Raw genomic sequence first — 26,192 nt, 5'->3', positions numbered from 1 at the left:
GTAGGAAATATACTGTATATCAGAATGGGGGGCATGTTTACCAGGAAGTGGCCGAGGAAGGGGACAGAACTACACAATGATGGGGAGGGGAGCCACTCGTACATCTTTATGGGATTTCAAGATGTTCAGACTTTGAAATGTAGATGTGGATTACAGGGTGACATCTGATTGCATTCCAGGCTAAAATCTCTGTCTAATATGCTGCAATTTTTTCCAGAAAGATCAATCCAACTGCTGTGTCTGGAAAAGGCAGGGGCTCAGCTTCAATGTGTGGTAAGCATGAGCGTGATGCCCCTGCTGAAGAGAAGAGAAGACGGCAAAGGTAAGGTTACAATTAATTATTTACATAATAGGATTGGTTGGCACTTCGGAAAAAAAATTGGGTTTAGGGCTACAGTTTGGGCACTCGGCCTGTAAAAGGTTCCCCATGACTGCCCTAGACCGTGTCCGGCAGCGTTTTTTTTTTTTTTTTTAACTATATTTTTATTCAAATTTTTCAATAACATAACACTGGCATAAGCGAATTCAGCATTGTAAATTCAACATTACATTGTCATATTTGATCATCCCAAATTCCATACCAATTTTTAAAATCAATAACCGTAACATGGCAAGATAAAGCAAAGGAAAGCAGCGACCCCTTAACCCATCATTCTTATCATTCCCCCCATTGAACCCTTGTGAACATGGTAATGACATATAATAAAAAAGTCCCACTCAAATCGGTTATTTCCCCCTCTCCTTTTAGTCAGCTTTCGGCCTTTCCTCCCCCACCTCCAAGCCATCCAATGTATCCTTCAATTTTTCAGTATGATACCAGACTGTGTCTTTGAAAGGTGACATAATCCTGACTATCTCCTCCCGAGTACAATAGGCCAGTATGAATTTCTTCCATTTGTTAAAGTGCTGTCGTATTCTATCCGCCCTCCTTTCTGCATCCATTCCTTCTATTTCAAGAAGATGCATGAGCTGACCCAAGATCTCTTCAATCGCGGGGACCCTAGACTCCAACCAATTTTTTAGTATCGCTCTCTTGGCTGCCAGAAGTATCACATGTATAAGTCTGGGTGGGTTAGTCATCTTCCCTTTGGTATCGTTCCCCTCCTCCCAATGGTGAAAAATAGCGAACCCAGGTGAGAGCCGAACTTCAAGACCCCACACCTTTTGTATACAACTTTTGATCTGTGACCATAATGGACTCAAATGGGGGCAGGACCACAACCCGTGAAGGAGATCAGTTCCACTACTCTTACACTTAGGGCAATACGTAATCCTGTCTGGCTTTGTTGCTGATGGAGGGAGATTAAAACCATAAATTGCCTTGTGCATAATTCTAAATTGGGTTTCTCGCCAATTCTCATTTAAAATTGATTTACGAAGAGCATTCCACCCTCCCCTAATTTTTACCCCCATAGACGGGTCCTCAAATTGTTTCTCCCAAGATTTAAATAAACCTTCCGGGTGCTGTCCTATTAATAGATCACGCATGGCTCCATAAAGAAAAGAGATAGATGATGAAGTTATTGAGTTCTTTACCAGACAATCAAAAGAGTTAAATACTACCTCCTGGGTCACATCATGCAACTGAGTCATAATACTATATCTCACTTGGTCATATTGGATTACTTGGTTAGGCCCCAGGCCATACTGCGCTATAATTTCATCTCTACTCAACCATCTAGGTTCTGAGGTGTGCAAGAGATGAGCAACAGTCCTTATACCCCTCACCTTCCACTCTTCAAACAGCTTATTGCTTGTCCCCTGCACAAACTCTGGATTCCCCCATATAGGCAAGTATTTGGATATTTTATGGGGAAGTTTGTAGTTTTTCCTCAACGCCTTCCACGCTGCAATCGTGTCTTTAAATAAGGAAGAGTGCTTGATTTTCACTGGGAGATTAGCCTGCCTAGTATGAAGCAATGCCACCAGATCCCAAGGTTGTGCATAGTCTCTCTCAAGCTCCAACGCTGAATAATGCCTAGAGCCTTTAATCCAATCCAGTATATATCTAGTCAAACAGGCTATATTGTAACCCCGAATGTTCGGCAAACTCAGACCTCCATGAACCTTAGATGCCATCAACTTCTTAAGCCCTATACGAGGGCGTTTCCCCCTCCAAATGAAGTGTGAAAAAGCTCTATTTAGCTGGACAATATCTTTATGCTTGAGAAGCAGGGGAAGTGTTTGAAGATGATACATTAATTTTGATATCGACATCATCTTAATTAGGTGGACTCTACCAATTATGTTCAATGGAAGGTCGTGCCATCTTTTAAGATCTTGCTCTATTTGGCTCAGAAGGGGTGGATAGTTTAGACTATAAAGGGTTGCCGGAACCTTACCTATTTTAACTCCCAGGTATGTGATATATGACTTAGCCACTGTAATTCCTTCAAAAGGGTTCTGCTCCCGTGTTTGAACATTTGTCCCTCCCAGGTATAGGAGCTCGCACTTTGACGCATTAATCTTGAAGCCTGAATACGCTCCAAACTCTCGCAAAATTTGTAAAATCTCGGGGACCTGCTGAGCTGGATTCGAAAGGAAAAGCAAAATGTCATCTGCAAAAAAAGCTGACTGAATTTGTCTATTATTTACAGAAATACCCTGGAAGGTGCTATGTGTAGATAACAATCGTACCAATGGTTCCAGAGCCAGATTAAAAAGTAATGGGGAAAGGGGGCAAGCCTGTCTGGTTCCTTTCAGTAACGGAAAAGGGGCTGACAGATATCCTGGAATGTAAACTTGAGCCTTCGGATTTGTGTAAATTTCTCTAATGTAGGTATAAAATGACCCCGAAAAACGCATTTCATCTAGAACTCTATAAAGCCATGACCACTCAATATTGTAAAAGGCTTTCTCGGCATCTATTGTAAGCAAAGCGGGAGATTCTCCTTTCAGAGGCCGAAGGTTAACCCTATCCAGGACAAGAAGAACTTTTCTAATATTTAGTGTCCCTGATCTTTTCTGAATGAAACCGGCCTGTGCTGGGGAAATCAGTTGGGGAAGAATTATAGCTAGACGATTCGCCATAATCTTTGACATTATCTTCATATCTAGGTTGATAAGTGATATGGGCCTATACGAACCCGGATCCTTCGGGTCCTTCCCCTGTTTAGGGATCAATTTTATATATGCCCGGTTATTATTTTGGAAAGACGCATTACCGTCTAGTATGCTATTATACAGTTCTAGTAATGTAGGTAAGATCTCTTCCTTTACTGTTTTATAGAATTCTCCCGTAAATCCGTCAGGGCCAGGGGCTTTATAATTATGCATGGAGTTGATTGTCCCCAATACTTCTTCCCCCGTAATTTTAGCATTCAGAAAAGTGCGATGCTCTTCTGTGAGTCGAGGTAGTGTCACTTTAGATAAAAGATTATTATCAGGAAATTTGTCTCCCTTTTCCGACGAATAAAGGTTTCTATAATACGTGCCTAAAGTCTCAATTATTGTCTTAGGGTTTTTGTGTATCTCCCCCTTTTGATTTTTTATTTGCATGGGTCCCTGAGTTATAGTCCTATTTTTCGCTAAGTTGGCCAGTATTTTCCCTGCTTTATTTCCAAAGCGATGTAATGTAGCTTCTTGCATTGACCTAGCCATTTGTTCCCGTTTTTCCGCCCACTCATTAAAAGCTCTTTGGGCTATTACCCATCTATCTCTATGGTCCCTATCAGGATGCTTTTGAAAAGAAGTATATGCTTCCCTCAATTTATGGGAGGTTTCAGTAAATTTAAGATGAGCCTTTTTCTTCAAATAGGAAACATGTGCTATCGTTCTGCCCCGTAATACTGCCTTCGCCGTATCCCATAATAACATAGGTGTGTCTTTATGTTGATCATTATGTACCATAAATTCCGTCCACCATCCCTTTAATTTCAAGGAAAAATCTTCGTTATCTTTAAGGAAGGAAGGATATCGCCACAGATAGTCCGTTCCTCTGGGATAGATGTTTGCTAGGTCTAGCACCACCGGGGCATGGTCAGAAATCACCAAATCCTGGATAGTAGCTGAGTGGAGCGCACGTACCAGGTTCCCTGAAATAAGGAAGTAGTCAATGCGAGACCAGGAGCTATTAGCATGTGAATAGTGTGTAAATTCCCTATCCTGAGGGTGCAGTAGTCTCCACGCATCCCATAAGGCCGTGGCATTTAACAGAGGACGCATAACTTTATCATGGCCGCGCGGTACATTTGGGGGGCCTTTAGCATTTTTCCTGTCCTCTAGCACAGATACCACCGAGTTGAAATCCCCCCCAATTATTAGATTAAAATGGGCATGTTCTAAAATTTTGGCCTCAAGTCGTTGAAAGAATGATTTGTTGTTTTCGTTCGGGGCATAAATATTAAAGATTTTATAAATTCCTCCAGGTATCTCCACTGAGACCATCTGAACCCTACCTTCCGTGTCCGCATATGTTTCCAGGACTTGATGTTGTAATCTCCTACTTACTAATGTAATAACCCCTGCTTTCCTTTTAACTGAAGATGACCCATAGACTCCTCCAACCCACAATTTCCCCATCCTCTGCATGTCTGAACCTTCCAGATGAGTTTCCTGAAGGAGCGCAATGTCCGGTTTGAGGCGATTAAGGTGGCGTAATATCTTAATTCTTTTTTGGGGGGAACGTAACCCCTTAACATTCCAGGTGACTATTCTCATAAAGTGCATGTAATAAATGGAAATCCTGCCTTTCGTTTACCATGTTTTTGCTGCCCTCCTTTGCCAAAAAAAAATTCAACCAATTAGACAATTGAACATAGTGCTCACTTGCAATAACGAGAGTAGTAGTAATAATAATAACTCTGTGTAAAATCTCTGCTACTTCACTTGAATCCAAAATCCCCAAACATTTCAAACATCTCCCTCCCCTCCCCCCCCAACTATACCATAATACTCAGACTTCACTTTTTTCTGATCATCTTCCAAGCTCAGTCAACCTTATACTTGTATAGCATTTCACCAATATAAAGGAGTGTCCCACCTACAAAGAAAGAGAGAAGGAAGAAAAAAAAAAAAAAAAAAAAAAAGGTTCTCTTTCCTTTCCTCCGCCTCAGATTTCTTGAACTTTTTCCACTGCGGCTTCTCCAGCCTAAATCAAAAACAGGTGTCCCACCTTGAACTTCATACATCCGACATTTGTCTATTTGTCTCAGGTTCCCTTAAGTTCCTTGTTTTGTTGTCTCCGGTCCTTCGGGGAAGCTGTAGCGAGCTTCACAGAGCTCCCTTTGGTCACTCTCTGGTTCGGTGAGTCGTTGCGCCCTTGTCCTGGAGAATTCCTGAGGTCACGAGGACTGTTGATCCGCTCAATAAAGGCCTCTGCCTCCTTTGGACTTGAGAAAGAATTGTAGGATCCATCCTGATGTCTGATAATCAACGTTGCCGGGTACTTTAACTGGAAGCGTATATTTCTCTTAAATAAGGCAGAGCATATGTATGAGAATGCCCTCCGCTGCCGTGTGACCTCCGCAGAAAAATCCTCGAAGAGCAAGATGCGCGAGCCTTTCACCTCCAAGGGATGTTTCAATTTCTTGTATGCCTGTAATATTTCCTGTTTATCGGAGAAGTCCAAGTATTTCATTATGACTTGTCTTGGGCGTCTGTTATTTTCACTCTCATCACCTCTCCTTGGCGGACCAATGCGGTGCACCCTTTCCACTTTTCTCCTTCCTGCTACTCCCAGGGTTGTAGGAATAGTGGATTCACACAATGTACGTAGCTCACCAACCGGGTATGTTTCAGGCAGGCCGACAATGCGCAAATTGCTTCTTCTGGAGCGGTTCTCCAGATCGTCCACACGGTCCCTCAGGATCAGATTCTCCTTGGCCAGACGCATGACTGTAGTGTGGTCAGAGCTGAAGTCCTCCTCTAACGTCGACATTTTGGTTTCCATAGCCGCAACCTGTTCCACCGTCTCATCAAGTTGGTTCTGTATGGCACTGAGAGCTTTTGCTATTGATGCTTTAATTGTAGCGGAGATGTCAGGTAGCAAACGATTGGCGACTTCATCAGCCAGACGCTTATAATCCATACCCTCCACTGTTTTGAATACATCCGGGGTCCCCGTGGAATCCTCCATCTCCATCTGATGAGTATTCTCAGGTGACCGAGGGACACTTAATTCTGTATGGGCAGTCACAATCTTTTTTTCACACTGTACGCTGGATGTATGAGGATTTTGTGTTTTGGAGCTGCTACGCAGCAGGTATCTTTCCATCAAATAGTGAATGAAGGGACGCAAGTTTTGACACTGATTTAGTGTGGGTTGTCAGACAAATCTTGATTCTGCTCCCCCTTTTGTTTATTCTTACTTTCACCCCTTTCTCCCCCCTGCCAGAGTTATATGAATTCTCACTGTCCTGAAACTTTGCAGGGATGTATGTTTAAACTTCCCTCCTTCAGCTTCTTTCACTTTCTCCAGAGCTTTGCACTGATTCTGTATGCCTAGAGATTCAGCACCTGCTTGTTAAGCACAGGTCTGGACAAGATGGGGGAAGGGCCCAGGGATTCCCGGCGTTTTAACTCTGCTCTTTGCAGAACTTGTCAGTAGCGTGTTGTTTGCTGCTGATATCTTATCAGGATTCCAGGAGATTTATTATTCTGCTGCCGGTTAACTGTTTAGTGCTGGGGGAGTGAGTGCAAGGTAAGCTGTGTCCTGCTCTCTGTGTACAGATCTGATGTTAGTGCAGGGCAGGCTCCGGCGCCATCTTTATCACGCTGCCAGATCTTGAGAGGGAGGGGGAGAGCGAAGTTCACCGCGCTGTTTCAAGTGATTATCTCCACGGCTCCCCATGAACATCCCTGCATTCAGCAACTTCACTCACCGGTGGTATGGAGCGGGGAAGGCTGGTGGGATGTCCGGTATATATGTCAGAGCTGCAGGGAATGACAGAGCTCAGGCGTCCTGTGTCCTACATGATCAGCGCAGGAGCCGGAAGTCCCGGCACCGTTTTTATTGGCCCAGAGTTGTTGCTGAGGTTAAGAGGTTTTGTGAATTGTGCCCGGAGTGTCAGCTGACCGCACCCATGGCATATTTCTGTAGTCCCTTGGTACCGTTGCCCATAATAGAGGTTCCATTTTAGCCGCTTGCCATAGATCTAGTGGGACCAATTGTGAAATCAGCCCGGGGCCACCAACAATATATGTGGTAATGGATTACACTACTCATTACCCTGAGGCGGTAGCTTATTGCTCAGAGGTTGTTTGACATGTTTTGGCAAGTTGGGTTGCCTAAGGAGATCCTTACAGATGAGGGTACCCCGTTTATGTCTAAAGTCACCAGGGAACTTCTCCAGATTAAGCAGCTATACACATCGATGTGCCGCAGACTGATGGATTAGGAGAGCGGTTCAATAAAATGCTGAAAACGACGTTAAAAAGGGTGGTTTCCAAGGATGGGAAGGATTGTGACATTTTATTACCATATTTAATGTTCGCCATCCAAGAAGTGCCACAGTCTTCGACAAGATTTGGCATCCACAAGGTCTGTTGAACATTGTTAAAGAAGCATGGGAACAAGAACCACCAACCATAAAAGCGTAGTTGACCACATCATGGGCATGCAGAACCGTATTACAGCGGCAATGCCGATTATTAAGGAACATCTGTTGGATGCCCAGGCTGCTCAAAGCTCTAGGTATAATAAAAAGGCTACTGTCAGGTCCTTTAAAAACGGGATCGCATGTTAGTCAAAGGGCAAGAGCCCCATGAGATCCGTGATAAAATCGGGGAAGTAAATTACAAAGTGTATCAACCTGGTAGGCAAAAACCAGAACAAATATACCATGTAAACTCCTTGAAGGCCTTGAAGGATGCAGAATGTAAGATGACTGATGTAACCCCATTGTATCTCCTTCGGACCCTATGACACCGGTCAAGGTGGAAACTGGTGATGAGGAATCCGGAGTGAAAATAGGGGACGCTCTTACATAACAGCAGAGACAGGAGTCTCAGAAATCAGTACAGCGGAATGCAGACGTATTCTCAGACCTGCCCGGCCGAACGTCTGTAATCTGACATGACATTGTCACCGAACCTCACGTAAAGGTATGAATGAAGCCATATTGTGTGCTGGAGGCTCATAGGCAATCCATAGCAGGGGAGGTGAAAAAAATGCTACAACTAAGCATTATTGAAAAGTCCAGGAGCGAATGGGCTAGCCCTATTGTTCAGGGTGGATGCGTTAATTGAGCGGCTCGGACAAGCATAGTATTTCACAATGCTCGATCTAACCATGGGATACTGACAAGTACCGCTGACAGAGTCAGCAAAAGAAGAGACCTCTTTTGTCACGCTGGAGGGTCTCTATCACTATGTCATCTTGACTTTTGGCCTACATGGCACTCCCGCTAAATTTCAGGGACTGATGGACATAGTGTTAGAACCCCATCAAAAGTATGTGTGACGCCCTGGCCTATCAGGTCGTTACAGGGTATTGTGCAATCTGCCCTTCTGCACAGTATCCACCCTCCTTGGTGACGGATCCTGGTCCTTTGGTGTTGCTAACAGCTTAGCCAATCAAAATCATAGGAACACTTCCCACTTTAACCTACCAGACACACCATTGGGGGGCCTGAAGGGAATAGGGCCGCCCTCATGGGTGGTTGGTAAGTGAAGAGTGAGGAAAGTGACAGTAGAGGAGTTGAGTTCAGACAGTGGAGAGTGAAGGAGGTGAAGTGACTCTCTGGGAGGGAGAGGTCACGGAGCAGGGCTCCTGAGTACTAGGTGGCAGACGTTGGTCTGGGCCTGGTAGGAGCTGGAACTCGGTCGCAGGGGACAGTGTCAAGGGGCACGGACTGCCGAGGAGGGCAGCCGGCGGCCTTGAGCTATCATCGGGCAGGGGCCAGGGCATGACGGGGTACGTGGACCCCAGGCCGGAAAGAAGCTTCACGCATTCCGGTAATTTACCCGACGGGGGTGAAGACTTCAAGTGTCATCCCCAACCCCAGTCCAAAGAAATCCTATGCGTGAACCCTGAGATCAAGCTCACTCCATTAGCCATACGGGTGAGCGGGACCCGAAGAGTTTTATACCCACGGGTCCAACAGAGACGAAGGTGCCAAGGACAGGGCCACAGGCTAACAGCAACACCAAGGGCACAGATCCAAGCGTGCTCCCCGCAGGCTGCAGTGGTGCTCAGAATTCTGGTTTACAAGCTGTCGGTGTAGTTATTCCAGGACTGAGTGAGTACATTGAAGACCCCTGTTCCTATCCCCCCACGGCACCCAAATACCATCCCAACCATCAACGGGCCCCCAGTATACAAAACCCCTACCCACGGAGGGGTTAAACATCAGGCTGCGACACCATCGTCACCGGGCTCCCCAACGGCAGCGGTGGTCCCTCACATTACTATGCACCGTGGGTGGCGTCACAAACTTTCCAAAAAAAAACCTGTCCATATCTCCCCCCTTTCTTTTAATCGAGTGGCCGCGCGACCCCCGGGTCCGGAGACCCCTCAAGCCACCGCGGATCCGGATCCGAGCAGCAGCAGCCCGGCTGCTCGCATGGGGGCGGTACATATCCATCCGTATATCTGGATGATATTATCATCTATAGTGGCAACTAGTGTTCTCATTTGTCTCAGGTACAAGCGGTAGCAGGGTCGCTCAGAGCTGCGGGTTTGATGGCAAACCCCAAAAAAGTGCAATCGGTCACAAAGAAGCTCGTTACTTGGGTTATGTGATAGGCCGAGGGGTTATCAAACCACAGATTAATAATTATAAAACCATATAAAAGTGGGATAGGCCGAGGGGATATCAAACCACAGATTAATAAAGTTGAAGCCATACAAAACTGGACACACCCCCTTACCATGAAGCAGGTTAGAGCTTTTCTTAGCATAATGGGATATTACAGGCGTTTCATACCCAATTTTGCTGAGAGATCAGCACTTTTGACTGACCTCTTAAAAGGGAAGACATCGGTCATGGTGCGCTGGAGCTCTCAGGCAGAGGAAGTGTTCCAGTCACTAAAGTTGGTCCTCTGCGAATGGCCCATGCTCCTCAGTCCCAATTTTAAAAAGGGGTTTGTAGTGCAGACAGATGCCTTGGAGGTGGTTCTTCGAGTGCTCATGTCACAGGATATAAATGGAGAGGAACACCCAGTCACCTACTTGAGTAGGAAGCTCACCCTAGCAGAGAACTATAGTGTAGTAGAAAAAGAGTGCCTGGCCATAAAATGGGCCTTGGATTCCCTGTATTATTACCTGCAGGGACGTCAGTTTCACCGGGTGACGGACCATTCACCACTAGTCTGGATGAGAAATGACAAGGAGAGAAACTTCAGAGTCACCAGGTGGTTTCTGTCCTTGCAAAACTTTAATTTTTCTGCAGAGAATCGTGCGGGGAGGTTGCAAGGAAATGCGGATGCATTTTCTAGGGTCCCTGTATGATGGCAAGTGTTCAACCCCACAAATTTGAACGGGGGGGGGTATATGTTAGGCAGTGACAGGTGTCAAATATGAAGGTCGCTATGTTTCCCCCAGTATGCGCTTGGAGACACTGTGAGACCTGCTGGAGTGTGTTGTAGTCACAGTCACAACTGTGAGTGCAACACAAAATAAAAGAGTGTGGACTTGGTCAATATATATTTGACCAAGTATTTTGTTTAATTAAACCTGTTATGGCTTTTTTTTTTTGGAGAGTTCTTTAGGTTTGGCAGAGGGACGAATCTCTCCCTCCAGTCTGGGTCTTGCAATAGGCTCATGTCCGGGGAATTGCATTTACTCATGCAGCGCACAGCAGGGTATGTCTCAGATAGGATCCAGGCTGCAGGAGCAGCAGGTGCTGTGTGAGCTGGCTGGGTGGAGTAACTCAGGCTAGTACTTTGAGAACTGGACACTGTAGTGTAAGTGGACCTCTGCACCCGAGATTCCTACAGCAGTACAGGAGTCAAACAGACACTTGGAGCACAATCTCTGCACATGAGGTTCATGTGGTGGTGCAGGTGTCAACCAGGACATTGGTGAGTCTGTACTGTACTTAAAACTGGCTATGTTGCAGAAAGACATTCCAGAGCTGAGGAAAAGTTTTATTTGTGTCTGAAGAATATAAGACTGGTGTGAACAAGCTCCTGGGTCACTGCCTCACTTACCTGGCTATGGAAAGCCGCTGCCTCACAGGGGTTTAATGAGAAATCTTATTTTTTCCAGACGACAGTAGCCCCTATTCTCATGGAAGATGATAGATCTTCATTAGACACTCCCCTTACTGCTTCAGAAATAACTCAATCTATTAAAATTGTCTCTCCAGTAAAGGAGACAAACTCTAGCACAGCGCCACCTATTGGAAGTAGCGATCCTAAAAGTCACAAGTGGATTTTCGACAATCCTTTGCAATATGACTCAGGATATATAAGCCAGATCAGAATCCCAATTTGCAGACACGGTGTTTCGGGGTGCTTGCCCCTCGTCAGTGCAAAGTATGGGGGTGTCTGATCTGGCTCATGAGAAAGCTATGTGGGGACCACGGGGGAACACTATTCTCCTTAAGGAGACTTTGCAAGCCAGTCTGGCTGCCAGGTAAGGGGACTCAATCTATTAACACACTTAAATTAGCCAAAGCCCCCCGATCCTGATGGATTCACTAATGAATACTATACATTTTTGGGACCTTCTGTAGGGCCTCATCTGTGCGCAGTATTTAACAAAATATTTGCAGGCAGAAAACTTCCTGACGGGTTTAATGAAGTGAGCATTATTGTGTTGCCTAAACCAGTTAAAGATCCCTTACATGTAGAGGAGTATAGGCCAATCTCATTACTCAATTCGGACTTCAATTTTTTTACCTAAATACTAGCAGACTACAACAAATAATCCATGATTTAATCTTGCCCTGTCAAACTGGATTCATTCACGGGATGTCTATTACATATAATATCAGAACGGCGATAGGGGCAATATCATATAACAGATTATATCGATGCACAAAAATATAATAGTTGGCCTTGATGCAGACAAGGTCTTTGAAAAGGTTTCATTGGATTATCTCCACAGTTTTCTAGACATTTGTAAATTCGGACCTTGGTTCAGTGAAGCCATAAAAATGATTTACAAGGACCCTCAATCCAACCTATCCATAAACAATGCACCCTCTCAATTTTTTAAAATACAGCAGGGCACAAGGGGTGCCCATTGTCCCCTCTATTATTCAACTTGGCATTGGATCTGCTGCTAAAAACCCTACAAAACATTTTGTTATTTCAGGCAGTAAAAATTGGTTCATCTATGATCAAATTACTAGCCTTCACAGATGACATATTGTTATTTATAGCCAATCCTGTTCAGGCTATCCCAGCAATAATGAGTGCATTGAACAAATTTGGGGAAATCTCAGGATTCAAAATAAACTATAGCAAATCAGAGTCATTGGCAATATTCAGGACAGGTAAAATTAGTCTCGTTTCCATTTCACTGGAGCTCAGAATCCATTAAATATTGGGGAATTCAACTCCCAGCTAACCCTTTACTGTTGTATAAGATCAACTATAAGCCATGTATTGCTTCCTTGATTTAACTCCTGCAATATGGGGAAAAAATTAATTTATAATTCTTGGGCCAATGCCATTTAATTAAAATGGTGGCATTCCCTAAATTAATGTTTCTTTTTCAATCTTTTTTTTCCATCCCTTCCTCTCCTATTGTCCAATTTGGATATTAAGATATTTAATTCTGAGTTCAGGAAGTTTATCTAGGGTTAGTCGGGGCATACTAGGGTAAGCCTATCTAAACTCAATCTTCCTAAAAAATCGGGAGGTATCAATCTTCCAGACATTTACAGATACAATTTAGCAACAAACGTTCGATATATCATAGACTGGTTGTGTGGAGTCTATCATTTTGCTAAAGTCCAATTGAAACGACAATTTTAACCCCATAGATCGATGACAGCTATGATGCATCTGAAAAAAGATGAATTGCTAGACTACCCCTCACTTTGGACCATGATTAAAACATGGTGGAGGGTAAACAAATTGTGCATGACAAATAGTTTGGTCCTACCAGTTCAGCCATTTATTGGGAACCCACACTTTCTTAGTGGCAAGCCCCCTCCAGAGTGGCCGTACTGGCCACTCAAAAGTGCGCTATGGCGGTGGACATGCTGGACTCCAGGTTCTCCTTACTCACTTTTGAGGAGGCGACACGCTGCTTTCCAACATTCACAAACAAGCAATTTCTGTTTCTTCAGGCTCACAGTCTAACTCAAAAGCCAAGCGTCCTTTTGAAGGTCCAGGAAGAAACCTGGATACTTTCCTATGAATTGCTTGATTACAGGTATCATCTCCCTGTCATATTTATTCCTTGTTGTGTCCATACTAGTCATGGGAAGAGCCGTAACCTTTTTATTTTTCCGTCAATCTTGCCATACAAGGGCTTGTTTTTTGCAGGACGAGTTGTAGTTTTAAATGAAACCATAGGTTTTACCATATAGTGTACTTGAAAACAGCAAAAAAATTTCAAGTGTGGAAAAACTGCAAAAAAAAGTGATTTCCACAATAGTTTTTGGGATATTTTATTCACTGTGATCACTACATGGTAAAACTGATGTGTCGCTGTGATGCCTGAGGTCGGTTCGAGTTTGGAGATACCAAACATTAATAGGTTTACTTGAATCTAAGGGGTTAAAAAAATTCACAAATATGTCCCAAAAAAAGAGCACATTTTGCGCCGCCATTTTTCGAAACTTGTAGCGTTCTCATTTTTCGGTATCTATGTCTCAGTGATGGCTTATTTTTTGCGTCTCGAGCTGATGTTTTTACTGTACCATTTTTGCGCAGATGCTACATTTTGATCGCCTGTTATTGCATTTTGAGCAAAATTTGCAGCGACCAAAAAAACGTAATTTTGGCGTTTGGAATTTTTTTACCGCTACGCCGTTTACCGATCATATTAATTGATTTTTTTTAACTCTTTAATTTTCAAATTTTCAATGGGCCAACAGGGGAGTGATTTGAACTTTTAGGTTTTATTTTTTTTTAATTTTTTAAAACTTTTTTTTTTTTTTATTTTACTAGGTCCCTTAGGGGGCTATATGGATCAGCTGTCTGATCACTCTTACATATCTCCAGATCACAGCTACAGAGCTGAGATCTGAAGATATACTGCTTTACTTTCAATACCGCCACTATTCCGGCACTGAGAAAAAGTGACTCATGTTAGCTACATACAGGCGTCATCACATGATCCTGTGCTACCATGGCAACCACCGGAAGTCTTGTGATCACGTCATGTGACTTCCGATGGGGACGGAGTGAGTCATCATAATGGCTGCGCGCATATGCATCTCGCTGCCAGATTTTGGCACTGAGATGTAAGGGGTTAATAGTCGCGGGTGGAACGCGATTCCACTGGCGACTAGCAGGCACACATGTCAGCTGTTGAAATCAGCTGATATGTGTACGGATCGCCACAGCCTACCCACGGCAGGGGGTGGGGATTAACCTCACATGATCCATGACGTACCCAGTACATAATGAGTCGCCAAGGGGTTAATGATCTTTCACAGGGCACATATATCTCCTTTGGTCCAATCAAAAATGTAAAGGCCGCTTTACACGCAACGACATCGCCAACGAGATGTCGTTGGGGTCACGGAATTCGTGACGCACATCCGGCCTCGTTAGCGACGTCGTTGCGTGTGAAACATATGAGCGACCGCTAACAATGCAAAATATTCACCTAATCGTTGATCGTTGACACGTTGTTCCTTTCCCAAATATTGTTGCTGCTTTTGGATGCAGGTTGTTCGTCGTTCCTGCGGCAGCACACATCGCTATGTGTAACACCGCAGGAACGAGGAACAACATCGTACCTGCGGCCGCCGGCAATGAAGAAGGAAGGAGGTGGGCAGGAAGTTTCGTCCGCTCATCTCCACCCCTATTGGGCGGCCGCTTAGTGACGCCGAATGAACCTCCGCCTTAACCTTCGTCCGGCTGAATAGGTACAATTGTAACTATTCCCTTTTTAAATTGCAATATTTTTTTTTTTCGAAAAGCCGTAGAGGGCTGAAATTTCGCGACATCTCAGCAGTTTTGGTCCAGAATATATTGGCCAAATTTCAATAAAATATCTCCACCCCCTTCCAAGATAAGGGGTCGAGAAATTTTGGCAAAATTATGCAGCCTGACAAAGGTTAAAGGAGAGATTGTTCAGCAGCCACAGCGACGTCGGTGAACAGGTAATAGCGTGTGACGATGCTGTAGCGATATTGTTCGCTACGGCAGCGATCACCCCGTGACGCTCCACCGACATGGGCGGGTGCTATTGCTCGCGACATCGCTAGCGATGTCGCAGCATGTAAAGCCTGCTTAATCCACAGTTTATTCATGCTCCAAGTGCGTCTTGGCAAAATTTAATTTATATCACCAGTTTTGGAAGTGTTTACACATACATGACCTATGGAAATTAGTACACTCAATCTTACAAAATACATACAATATTAAATTTCCATTAACTCCTCCTTGGGTTATTTTTAATATCCTAGATGAATCTCAACACAGATTTCCCAAAGCTACAAGAGCAGCACTTATCATTTGGGCTGCAGCCACCAGGAAAAGCATTTTACATCACTAGATAAATTGAAACCCTCTTTCACTAGCTATTGTTCAAACAAAGATCGAGTTTTTGTTTAAAATAAACTGGCTATGAACACTGACAAACAAGGAAAAACTAACAAGGATATTCTTTGAAACATGAAATCTTTTTATTCACACGTTATCCACAGCTACCAAGGATAGACTGAAATCTCAATTTGAAAAGAGGTCATTCAGGGACACGCTCCAATCCCGTAGAATTTTCGGGGTGATCAAACTCACACACAGAGGTGGGTGAGCGGATGGGAGGTTGGGGATTATTCTATGTTGATTCGATATATGCAAGTAATATCCTATCTTGTCGACCTGTGCATTTTTGTTAAGTAAAAAATTGAATAGACAGATTTAAGAAAAAGGAAAAAAAAAGGTAAATTTTCATTCAGGAGGGAAGAATGAGTGAAATTTGTTTGGTATTCCATATGTTATAGCAGTGAGCGAATTTTTCCTCGCCTAGCGTCTGTATGACATGCATATGGAATACTTTTTTTTCCCAGCAGGTATTATTCTACAATCATGTACAATCATGTACACAACTATTTACAGTGTTTTATGCTACAGAATGGTAATGTATTAAAAAAAAAAAAAATCGCTACTCTGCCCTGCCTCATTGGTCCAAGTGCAATGTGAGATTTTGTCGTATTGCATTTGTACTATTCATGCGCTCATGTGAGAGAGGCTTTAGTGGTAGCTGTAAAAGGTCCAGGACACCGTTAGATTGGTGTCTCTAATAAAATGCCCATACATTAGCTAGATGTGGGGGGGAAGATTTGATGTCCAATTGCTTTTCAATAGAAATGGTTATTGGTAATTGCAAACATTTTCTATTAATCCTATACTGTTCTAAATTTATTTTCCTTCTTTTGTATGATATGACACTTTTTTTTCTCCAATTGTTTGAAAATTTGTCAATAAAGAGATAAAAAGTAAAAAGTGCTATTTCTCTGCATGATTTTTCTTATGCTTAAGAAAATATGATTTGTGGGCAAACCATTTCCCACATTCAGAACATGTAAATGTTTTTATCGTGTGAGATATTTGATGTTTAATTAAAGTTGAGTTTTGTTTAAAACACTTTCCACATACAGTGCATGAAAAAGTCTTCTCCCCTGTGTGAATTCTCTGATGTCTAATAAGATGTGATTTGCAGTTAAAACACCTTGCACATTCAGCACATGAATAGGGCTTTTCTCCTGTGTGAGTTCTTTGATGTTTAACAAGATCAGATTTCTGAGAAAAAGATTTTTCACATTCCGAACATGAAAATGGCTTTTCCCCTGTGTGAATTCTCTCATGTATAACTAAGGAAGACTTTTGATTGAAACATTTTCCACATTCTAAACATGAAAATATTTTCTCCCCTGTGTGAATTCTCTGATGTCTATCAAGATGCGATTTGTTAATAAAACATTTCCCACATTCAGAACATGTAAATGTTTTTCCGGTGTGAGACATCTGATGTTTAATTAAAGTTGAGTTTTCGTTAAAACACTTTCCACATACAGTACATGAAAAGGTCTTCTCCCCTGTGTGAATTCTCTCATGTCTAATAAGATGCGATTTGCAGTTAAAACACCTCGCACATTCAGCACATGAATAGGGCTTTTCTCCTGTGTGAGTTCTTTGATGTTTAGCAAGATCATATTTCTGAGAAAAAGATTTCCCACATTCCGAACATGAAAATGGCTTCTCCCCTGTGTGAATTCTCTCATGTATCACTAAGGAAGACTTTTGATTAAAACATTTTCCACATTCTAAACAAGAAAATGTTTTCTCCCCAGTGTGAATTCTCCGATGTCTAACAAGATGCGATTTGTTGAAAAAACATTTCCCACAATCGGAACATGAAAATGGCTTCTCCCCTGTGTGAATTCTGAAATGTTTAGCAAGATTAGAAGTCTGAGAAAAAGAATTTCCACATACTGAACATGAATATGATTTCTCCCCTGTGTGAATCATCTGATGTTTAGCGAGATCAGATTTCTGAGAATAACATTTCCCACATTGTGAACACGAATATGACTGCTCTACTGTGCGAGCTGTTTGATGTTTAATATCCTTTCTGATATTTGTTGTTTGCTTAACAGTCTGTGATGAATCAGAAAATAAGTGTTGGAAAGATTCAGATGATAAATGTTTGCTCTTAAGTGCTGGTGGCATATATTGAATTATGTCATAGTCTTCATTTGTATATGGTGTAATAATATGATCATCTGGGTTAAAATCTGTAAGTATCAGACATTCCTCCAAGCTCCCGGTACAGTCATCTGCCAAAAATAAAAACAGTTTTATTATTCAATAACACAGCCTAGAAACGGTCACTGAAATAAATTGACCAAAAGAATTTTCAATTTAAATTTATTGAATATCAACTAATGGAAATCAGACATTACTTATAATGGCCTGGAAAAAATGATGTTATCCCTTGAAAAAATTGACAATAATTTGACCATAGGGACATGGTAAACTACGCTGTCTTCACTAATTAGCATCACTCATCAGTCAGTCAATTTTAAAAGGTAAAATGTAGTAGCAGTGGAAAAACAACAAATTCATAAAAATACTATAGAAAAAGGAAAACAGACTGATGGGTGAAATATAGAGGCACAATGGGCACAGTTTTCATTAAATTGCATTGACTTTGCTTGGACAATTAAACACAGCAGAATTTCTATGCAAAAAAATGCAGAAAAAAAAACATTTATGCCACAGGTGAACATGGCCTAAATGTACAAAGGGGTGTGATTTCATGAAATCTCTGTCCTCGGGGCACCTAAACATGCTGTTAATTTGTGCAATTTAGGTTTAATTTTTCACTGTCGGCTTCTATGTGGAGCTGCAAAAAAAAACGCTTCTGCATTTTTATGTTTAGTATCAAAGCTTCTCTGTACTATTGAAAACATTAAAAATAACACTTCACATCTGCGTAAAAAGCGCATCAACTAAGGGCGAAAACACATTAAAAAAAGGCAGAAAACATGCAATAGTCAGAGAAGATTGTTACATCGTTTGGTGAGGACACCTGCAGAAAATGCACAGAAAAAAAGGCAGCATTTATGCTACGTGCAAGGCCTCCTTCACACGTCCGTATCTCCGGTACGTGTTTGGTCCATTTCCTCACGTCACGTACCGGAGACTCTGGTACAGGTAGACCTATTAAAATCAATAAGTCTTTGCACACGTGCGCGCTTTGCTATGGACCGTGTGTACGTGTGGAGCATACGTGTGCCCGTGTGCTCCACACGTAGACATGTCCATTTTTCTTCGGCATCACGAGTGTTACACGGCCCGCACACAGACCGCATGGATGTGATCCATGTGACACGCACCGGAGAAAACACACGTGTTTGTAAAAAAACCCCCACTATACTCACCTTCTCCAGCACTGCTGTCTCTGCCGCTGCTGTCACTTGCTTCCGACCACCGCTCATTATGATCATTGTATATTCACTACGCTGCGGGCGGAAGCAGCAGCAGCAGCAGCAGCAGCAGCGGAGTGCCGGCAGGACCGGAGACCGAAGATCAGCACCACGGACAGCAACGCCAGGGACGGATGAGCAGAAAGTTCCTGTTCTCCGTGTGTTATCACGGAGAATACACGTGTGCCACAAAAACGGTACACAGAGGACAATACACACCTTTGACACATCCGTGAAAAACGTGCCTGATTTTCACGGACGTGTGAAAGAGGCCTAAATATGACCTCAGGGTTACATTTTTTATAACTTTAAGGGTTTAAGGCTATGTGCGCACTAGAGATGTGAAGTTTCTCAAGAAAATTTCTCGAGAAACTTCTGGGAGTGAAAGATTTCCGGACCTCCGGAAAAAATCCGCACCAAATCCGCATGCGGATTTGTCGCGGATTAGCCGCGGAATTGCCGCGATTTTCCCGCGGGTGGTTCCCTGCGGATTTTTGCAGGCTGTACTGCAGAAATCCGCAGGGTACCTGCGGAAATAATGGACATGTTCATTTTCTCAAGAAAGTTTCTCGAGAAATTCCGCATGCGGAAATTTCTCGAGAAAAATCCGCACAAGTGCGCACAGCTTTTTTTTTGCCATAGAAATTGCTGGGAAATGTCTGCACAAAGATTGCAGACATTTCTCAAGAAATTTTGGCGGCAAATCCGCGGGTAAATCCGCGGGTAAAAAGCTCTAGTGCGCACATAGCCTAATAGTGTAAAAAAAAAAAAAAAAATCACACTACTTTTTTACACCATTTACCGCTCACCATAAATAATTTGATCGTCGTGTTGTGCGGGTCGTTACAATTACAGGGACTCCAAATATGTCTGTTATTTGTGATGTTTAATTTTTAGTCATTTAATAGGAAGAAAAAAAAAATTTTTTTTATTTTCCCTCTAGAATATAAGGAACATAGAGATACACTGCTATGTACAAATGAGAATGAGGGAGTCTCTAGTTTTTACTTCTTTATCTCTTTCTTTTTATGACTTTCAGGTTTCCATTGTGGACTACGTTGGATTCCGTGGACTACTTGAACCTGCATGTTTTTATTAATAAATTGGTGAACCAGGGAGAGTTGGAGAGTTAGGGTAAAATAAAATATTTTTGGTGTGTTTTTTAATATTAATACCTTACTGTGCCCGATAGACACCTCATCATTACTAATCCCTGGGCTTCATTTCAGCTGACAGTACACAGCTGACATCAACCCCATAAAACCATTACCCCGATTGTCACTGCACCAGGGCAATCGGGAAGAGCCAGAATTGGTGCATCTTATGTAATGCACCAATTCTGGGGTGGCTGCAGGTTGGTATTTTTAGGCTGGAAAGGGCCCAATAACCGTGGATATGCAGAGCCTGGTCATTTTAGCCCCCCGCTGTCTGCTTTACCATTGCTGGTTTTCAAAAATGGGGGAGACCTCATGTTGTTTTCTTCTTTTATTTATTTAGTTAATAGCTGTAAAATTATTATAGCTATCTATCTTTCATCTCTATTCCATCTATCTATATATCTATCTTTCCACATCTTTAACACATAAAAAACATTAATTTCAGTGTTATGCGTTTTTTTTTCAGGTACGTGTCACACAGACGTCATAAGTGTGCTGTATGTGTATTTCATCTGTGCTGCAAGTAAAAAACGGCATGTCATCATGCTGTCGTCATGATGTTGTCACACCAGGTCACTGAATCAAAGGCTATGTTGCAAAACCTGAAGGCTGAGGAAATTCGCACAACACCTGTACCCGGCCTGAAAACACTGACCTAGACCATGGACCGAGGTTGCACAAAGCGATTAGCGTATTTCTGCCACTAATACATTTTTTATTAAAAAAAAAAAATGTCCAACATGCTTTAATGCCACAGAATAAAGCAAAACACAGACCCCTTCCCATTCCCATTCCTCCGATGCTCTTAGTATTATGCTTCTGGGCTACCCCATCTCTCTCTCTAACTACTCTCTGGCCTAATGAACATGTGAGTGCTGCAGCCAACCACCAATCTCAGTGATCACATGTCTGGTCTATGTGACAAAGATCTGCCCTGCATTTTGTCTGTGTGCAGTAAAGCGCAATTTCAAGTTTTCACATTGAAACTTTACTGCTGAAAATGTGACACCAGAAAATAGAGGGAAAAAAGTGTAGGGGCTTTTTTAACATTGTAATGTGTCTTAACCAATTTAAGGGTACACTCACACGAGCGTGAAAAACGGACGAGTGCAATGCGAGAAAATCTCGCAAATGCACTCGGACCAATGTTAGCCAATGAGGGAGAGGAGTTGGTCAGCTTTTTTCGCATCCAGAATCTCGATGCAAGAAAAGTCGCAACATGCTGCGATTTTCTGCTAGAGCCGTATCCCTCGCACCCATTTAAGTGAATGGGTGCGAAAGAAACATCGGACTGCACTCGGATGTTATGCCAGTGCAGTACAATATACGCACAGGCTGACAATGGCGGAGATGGGGGGGATTAACCCCTCCCTCTACTCTGCAGCACCTGCCTGCAGCTTCACAGCTATGACCCAATCGCAAGATCGGGTCACAGTCGCATGACACTCGGCTCATGCTCGCATCAGAGCCTAAGCCGATGGTGATTAGCTCTCGCATCGGATGCCATACGCTAGTGTGTGTCCAGCCTAACACATAGTCTAGTAACTGGTCACTGAGAAGAATATCTGCCTTCTCTGAATTTAGTGGTCACAACTCACCTGGGTTATCTGTAGGAATCTCCTCTTTACACCGCTTATCACCCCTCACATATGTCTCTGTAGTATTAACATGGGTCAAATCTTCACCCTGAAACAAATGTTGTAAAAGTCTCAGACGGATTGAGAAGTCGCAACTATGATCAACTCTAATCCGGCCTTTTCCACCTATCTAATTACACAAGTTTAAAACGTATGGTATACTGGAGGACTAGGGTGTTTTCACATTGCGTTCAGTGGTCCCTTAAAGGCTTGCATTCAAACCCACTGCAAAACGGGATTTAAATATATGCGCCAACTGGGCCCTTGACTATAATGGGACAGACTGAGTCACCATGTGCTCTGTCGTACAGCATTTTGAGGTGTATACACCTACTGGAGGTGGAAACCCAGATGTGGTCTACTACGTCTAGGTGTCCGCATCCAGTAGGCGTATATGCCCTAAAATGGTTCAATGTCTGCATCAGTATAGTCAATAGCCCATCGGCGCATACGTCCAAATCCCGTTTTGCAGGGAAGGTTCGAACGTAAGCCCAGACAGGACCACTGATCGTAATGAACAACGCAATGTGAATGAGCCCTAAAACAAGACTGAACACAAGACCTTAGCCATCTACACATCACAGGCAAGAGTTCATGACACCTTCTCTCTATCTACCTGATGATCCTGAGGAACATCGGGATCTTCTTGTTTACAGTCCTGTGGAAGAAGAGGATGGGGACATCTCTCTGGTGTTGTCTTCTCACTGGATAGAACTAGAGAAAACACATAAAGGGTCTGAATTCATTCTTTACAAACAGATAATTATAGGCCGTGTGTATTTAGTGCTAATACCTGGTGATGTGAGGGACTGGAGAACCTCCATCATGATGTCCTTGTACAGATCTTTGTGTCCTTCTAAATACTCCCACTCCTCCATGGAGAAATAGACGGTGACATCCTGACATCTTATAGGAACCTGACACATACAATGATACCGTCATCCCCCCGATCCCTTCATAGCATTACCGTATAATGTCCCAGCATTCCCAGCAGTGTCACCTCTCCAGTCAGCAGCTCAATCATCTTGTAGGGGAGTTCTAGGATCTTCTGGTCATTGATGTCCTCATGTATCAGGGGGTGAAGTGGAGGGCCCGTGATTGAGCTCTTGGATATTCCCCATCTCTCAGACACAGGGTCCTGACAGCGCTCACTAGAGGTCTTCTTCACTACTGTGTAATCCTGATTATGGAGAGACACATTAATAAATCTCACTACAGACATTTCCAGAGTCCTCACCTCTCCAGTTCTGTCCATCTGTTATTCCCATAGATAAGAATGATGTAATGTGACATCATCAGAATCTCTCACCTCTCCAGTAAGCCGGAAGAGGATCTCTAGGGTGAGGTGTAATATCCCCTCCACCATCTTGTCCCTGTTCCTATCCATCCTCGATGGGTCAATCAGGAAAATTCTCTTATATAGACAAACTTCATTGAGAGGATCCAATATCGTAAGTACCTGAATGAAAAGGTGAGCCGATAGAACATCATAAAGAATCCCATATAATAATATAATTCCTGCAGATAATAAGGAGAAATACATTAGAAAACAAAACATGTCGATTACATATTCTCTCTTTTATATGAGCTGGATAACTTATTATGGCAGCTCCTCAATGCTTGAGGTCAAAGCAACATTACATCTTTATATGATGGCTACAGCTAATCATAGGCCATAGGAGTAATGCCAAAATGTATGGCATGTAACCTCTGTAGACCTGCAATGGGCATGTGTGGTATATAATGGCAGGATTACTGAAATCGATGTTAAAGTTGGAGCTTGACACGTTGCTCATTTCCTTAATGTCGTTGCTGCTTCCGGTACGATGTTGTTTGTCGTTCCTGCGGCAGCACACATCGCTGTGTGTGACACCGCGGGAGCGACGAACATCTCCTTACCTGCGTCCACCGGCAATGCGGAAGGAAGGAGGTGGGCGGGATGTTACGTCCCGCTCATCTCCGCCCATTCGCTTCTATTGGCCGGCCGCTTACTGACGCCGCAGTGACGTCGCTATGACGCCGAACGCACCTCCCCCTTGAGGGAGAGATTGTTCGGCAGTCACAGCGACGTCACTGACCAGGTATGTGCGTGTGACGCTGCCGTAGCGATAATGTTCGCTACAGCAGCGAGCACCAAATGTCGCATGTACGACGGGGGCGGATGCTATCACGCTCGAAATCGCTACCAATCGCTAGCAATGTCGCAACGTGTAAAGCACCCTTAAGTAAATTAGCCCCTTAAAAGGAATCAGTTGGACCAAATCTGCTAAACCGTCTATATGGACATGAAGGTCAGGGAAAGTTGAATAAAATGATAACTTTGTAGCGCCAGTGTCCTTGCACTGTCTGGCCTCTCACCAGTAGAGATGCCAACTTACTCACTGCCTCATCTGGGTTCTGTATTCCCCCGCTGCCCTGTGGCCGTCTATGTGCTTCTCTGCTCTCTCCTCCTCCCTGGGCACGCCACACAGGCTCCCCATGAGGGCACATGCATGAACACCTGCTCTTCTCTTAAAGGCCCAGTGTGCTGGAATGCACTAGGTATTTAAGACATCCTCCCACTAGGTGAGGTGCCTGCGCAATGCCTTTAGTTAGTTACTTTTCCAGGCTGCTAGGTAGTTGTCAGGTCCCTTGCTCTTGTCCTGTTAACCATAACTGAGTCAGTCTTCCCATAACTATCTGTCTCTGTCGTGCCTACCATACCTGTCAGTACACGCCTTCCTGTCTGCCTCAGCCATCCCACCTGTATCTGTGTCCGTGCATCACTTCGTCTTCTGTCCTGGGGGGGTTCAGCTGCCACAGTCCTGGGAGTGGTACCTGGCATCTGCCTTGCGGCAGGCGCTTACTTAAGAGCTTCCCTACTAAAGGGTAAGCCACCTCAACAACATCGGCGATTGTGACAGTTTACCAGCGCTGTACCGGGAGATGTTGAAGATGAGTGAATAGCAAGATCAGATAATATCCTTTCTGTGGACGGTCTACACCTGTCTGAAAGACATGGGTCCAGCTGTTTTATAGGCATCCGGCCAGCCCGCAGCTCCAGCACCGACAGAATACTTGCTTTGTTTGTCTGCTCCACCACGTTTTGATGGCGATCCCAAGCAATGTTGAGGGTTCATTAATCAGTGCTCCTTGCACTTTGTTCGTTTGCTACATCGGTTCACTTCAGGAACGCCACTTTGGCCCTCTCCGATCTCGCACCTCAGTGGAGAGGCTCTCCATTGGGTAAACCCTCTGTGGGAGAGAAAAGATCCGATCACCTCCGACATCCTAGACTTTCTGGAATCCTTCCAGATGGTTTTTGATGAGATGGGTCATGGCGCCACTGCTGCTTCCTCTCTTCTGTCGTTATGTCAGGGTGTCCACACTGTCAGCCAGTATGTGGTTCAGTTCCGCACCCGCTATCCGGAACTTGGCTGGAATAATCAAGCACTCCTAGCCGCCTTTTGGGAAGGCTTACCTGGGAGAATTAAGTCAGAAGTATTAGACCGTGATATTCCTGCTACTCTGGATGACCTGATTTCCTTGGCTACCCGGGTCGACCTCAGGTTCCAGGAGTGATCGATGGAGGTGAAACGTGATAGTGGACTGATACATCTGGCTCCATGTCTCCAGCGGCCGCTGATGTCTCAGATTCCAGTTGCCAGTCCTGCTCCTGAACGCATGCAGGTTGACCAAGAGGTCTGAACACTGTCTAAGACCATTGTCGAGCTATGGGCCTGTGTTTCTACTGCAGAGATGCGGAATACTTCATCCATGCATTTCCCGTGAGGCCGGGACTCTCTTGCTGGGAACATCATTCAACTGGCTATGGTTGATCAGTACCAGATCCCTGTCCGACGCCTCCGTTGTCCCTTGATGATGTCTGCGGTGCATAGAACGCTCTGGACAGAACCAATATACGTTGTTTCCAAGCAGGTGGAACTTCAAGTGGGAGCTATTTGGAAGGGATATTTTTCCTGGTTCTTCCAAACTTGCCTTGCCCATTGGTCCTGGGTCTGCCTTGGCTCTGTTCTGTGTCCACGAGCCTACCCTCGACTGGAAATCCAGATAAGTGCTTAATTGGGAGCAGAATAGCCATAACAGATGTCTGGTTCCTGAAGACTCTGTGATGTCTACCCTGGAAGCCGATGCCTTCTTGCTTTCAAGGTTCAGGAAGAAACCACCTAAGCAAAAGCCATCCAGTCTACTCCTTCCACTGGCCATTTCTTCACCTACCATCTCTGAAGACATCTTCCTTCAGGCCTGGAGAAGAGGGGGTGTAACAGGGGATACTGCAGCGTCGGCATCCCTGCACTGCCCAGCCTGTCCTGCAGGGACGCTGACTTACTCACCGCCGTGGCTGGGTTGAGTCTTCCCCCGCTGTCCTGCCGTCATCCACGTGCTTCTCTGCT

At 43.9% G+C, this 26,192-nt stretch overlaps 1 pseudogene; it reads right to left on the bottom strand.

Moving 5' to 3' along the window:
• The window catches only part of LOC142312878 (uncharacterized), a 259,596-nt pseudogene that overhangs the window by 45,428 nt on the left and 187,976 nt on the right, over positions 1 to 26,192 (bottom strand).

This window comes from Anomaloglossus baeobatrachus, chromosome 5 (assembly GCF_048569485.1).
Source record: "Anomaloglossus baeobatrachus isolate aAnoBae1 chromosome 5, aAnoBae1.hap1, whole genome shotgun sequence".
Taxonomy (NCBI): Eukaryota; Metazoa; Chordata; class Amphibia; order Anura; family Aromobatidae; genus Anomaloglossus; species Anomaloglossus baeobatrachus.
The sequence above is the reverse complement of the archived record's forward strand: the minus strand, read 5'-3'. Positions and strand labels throughout refer to the sequence as shown.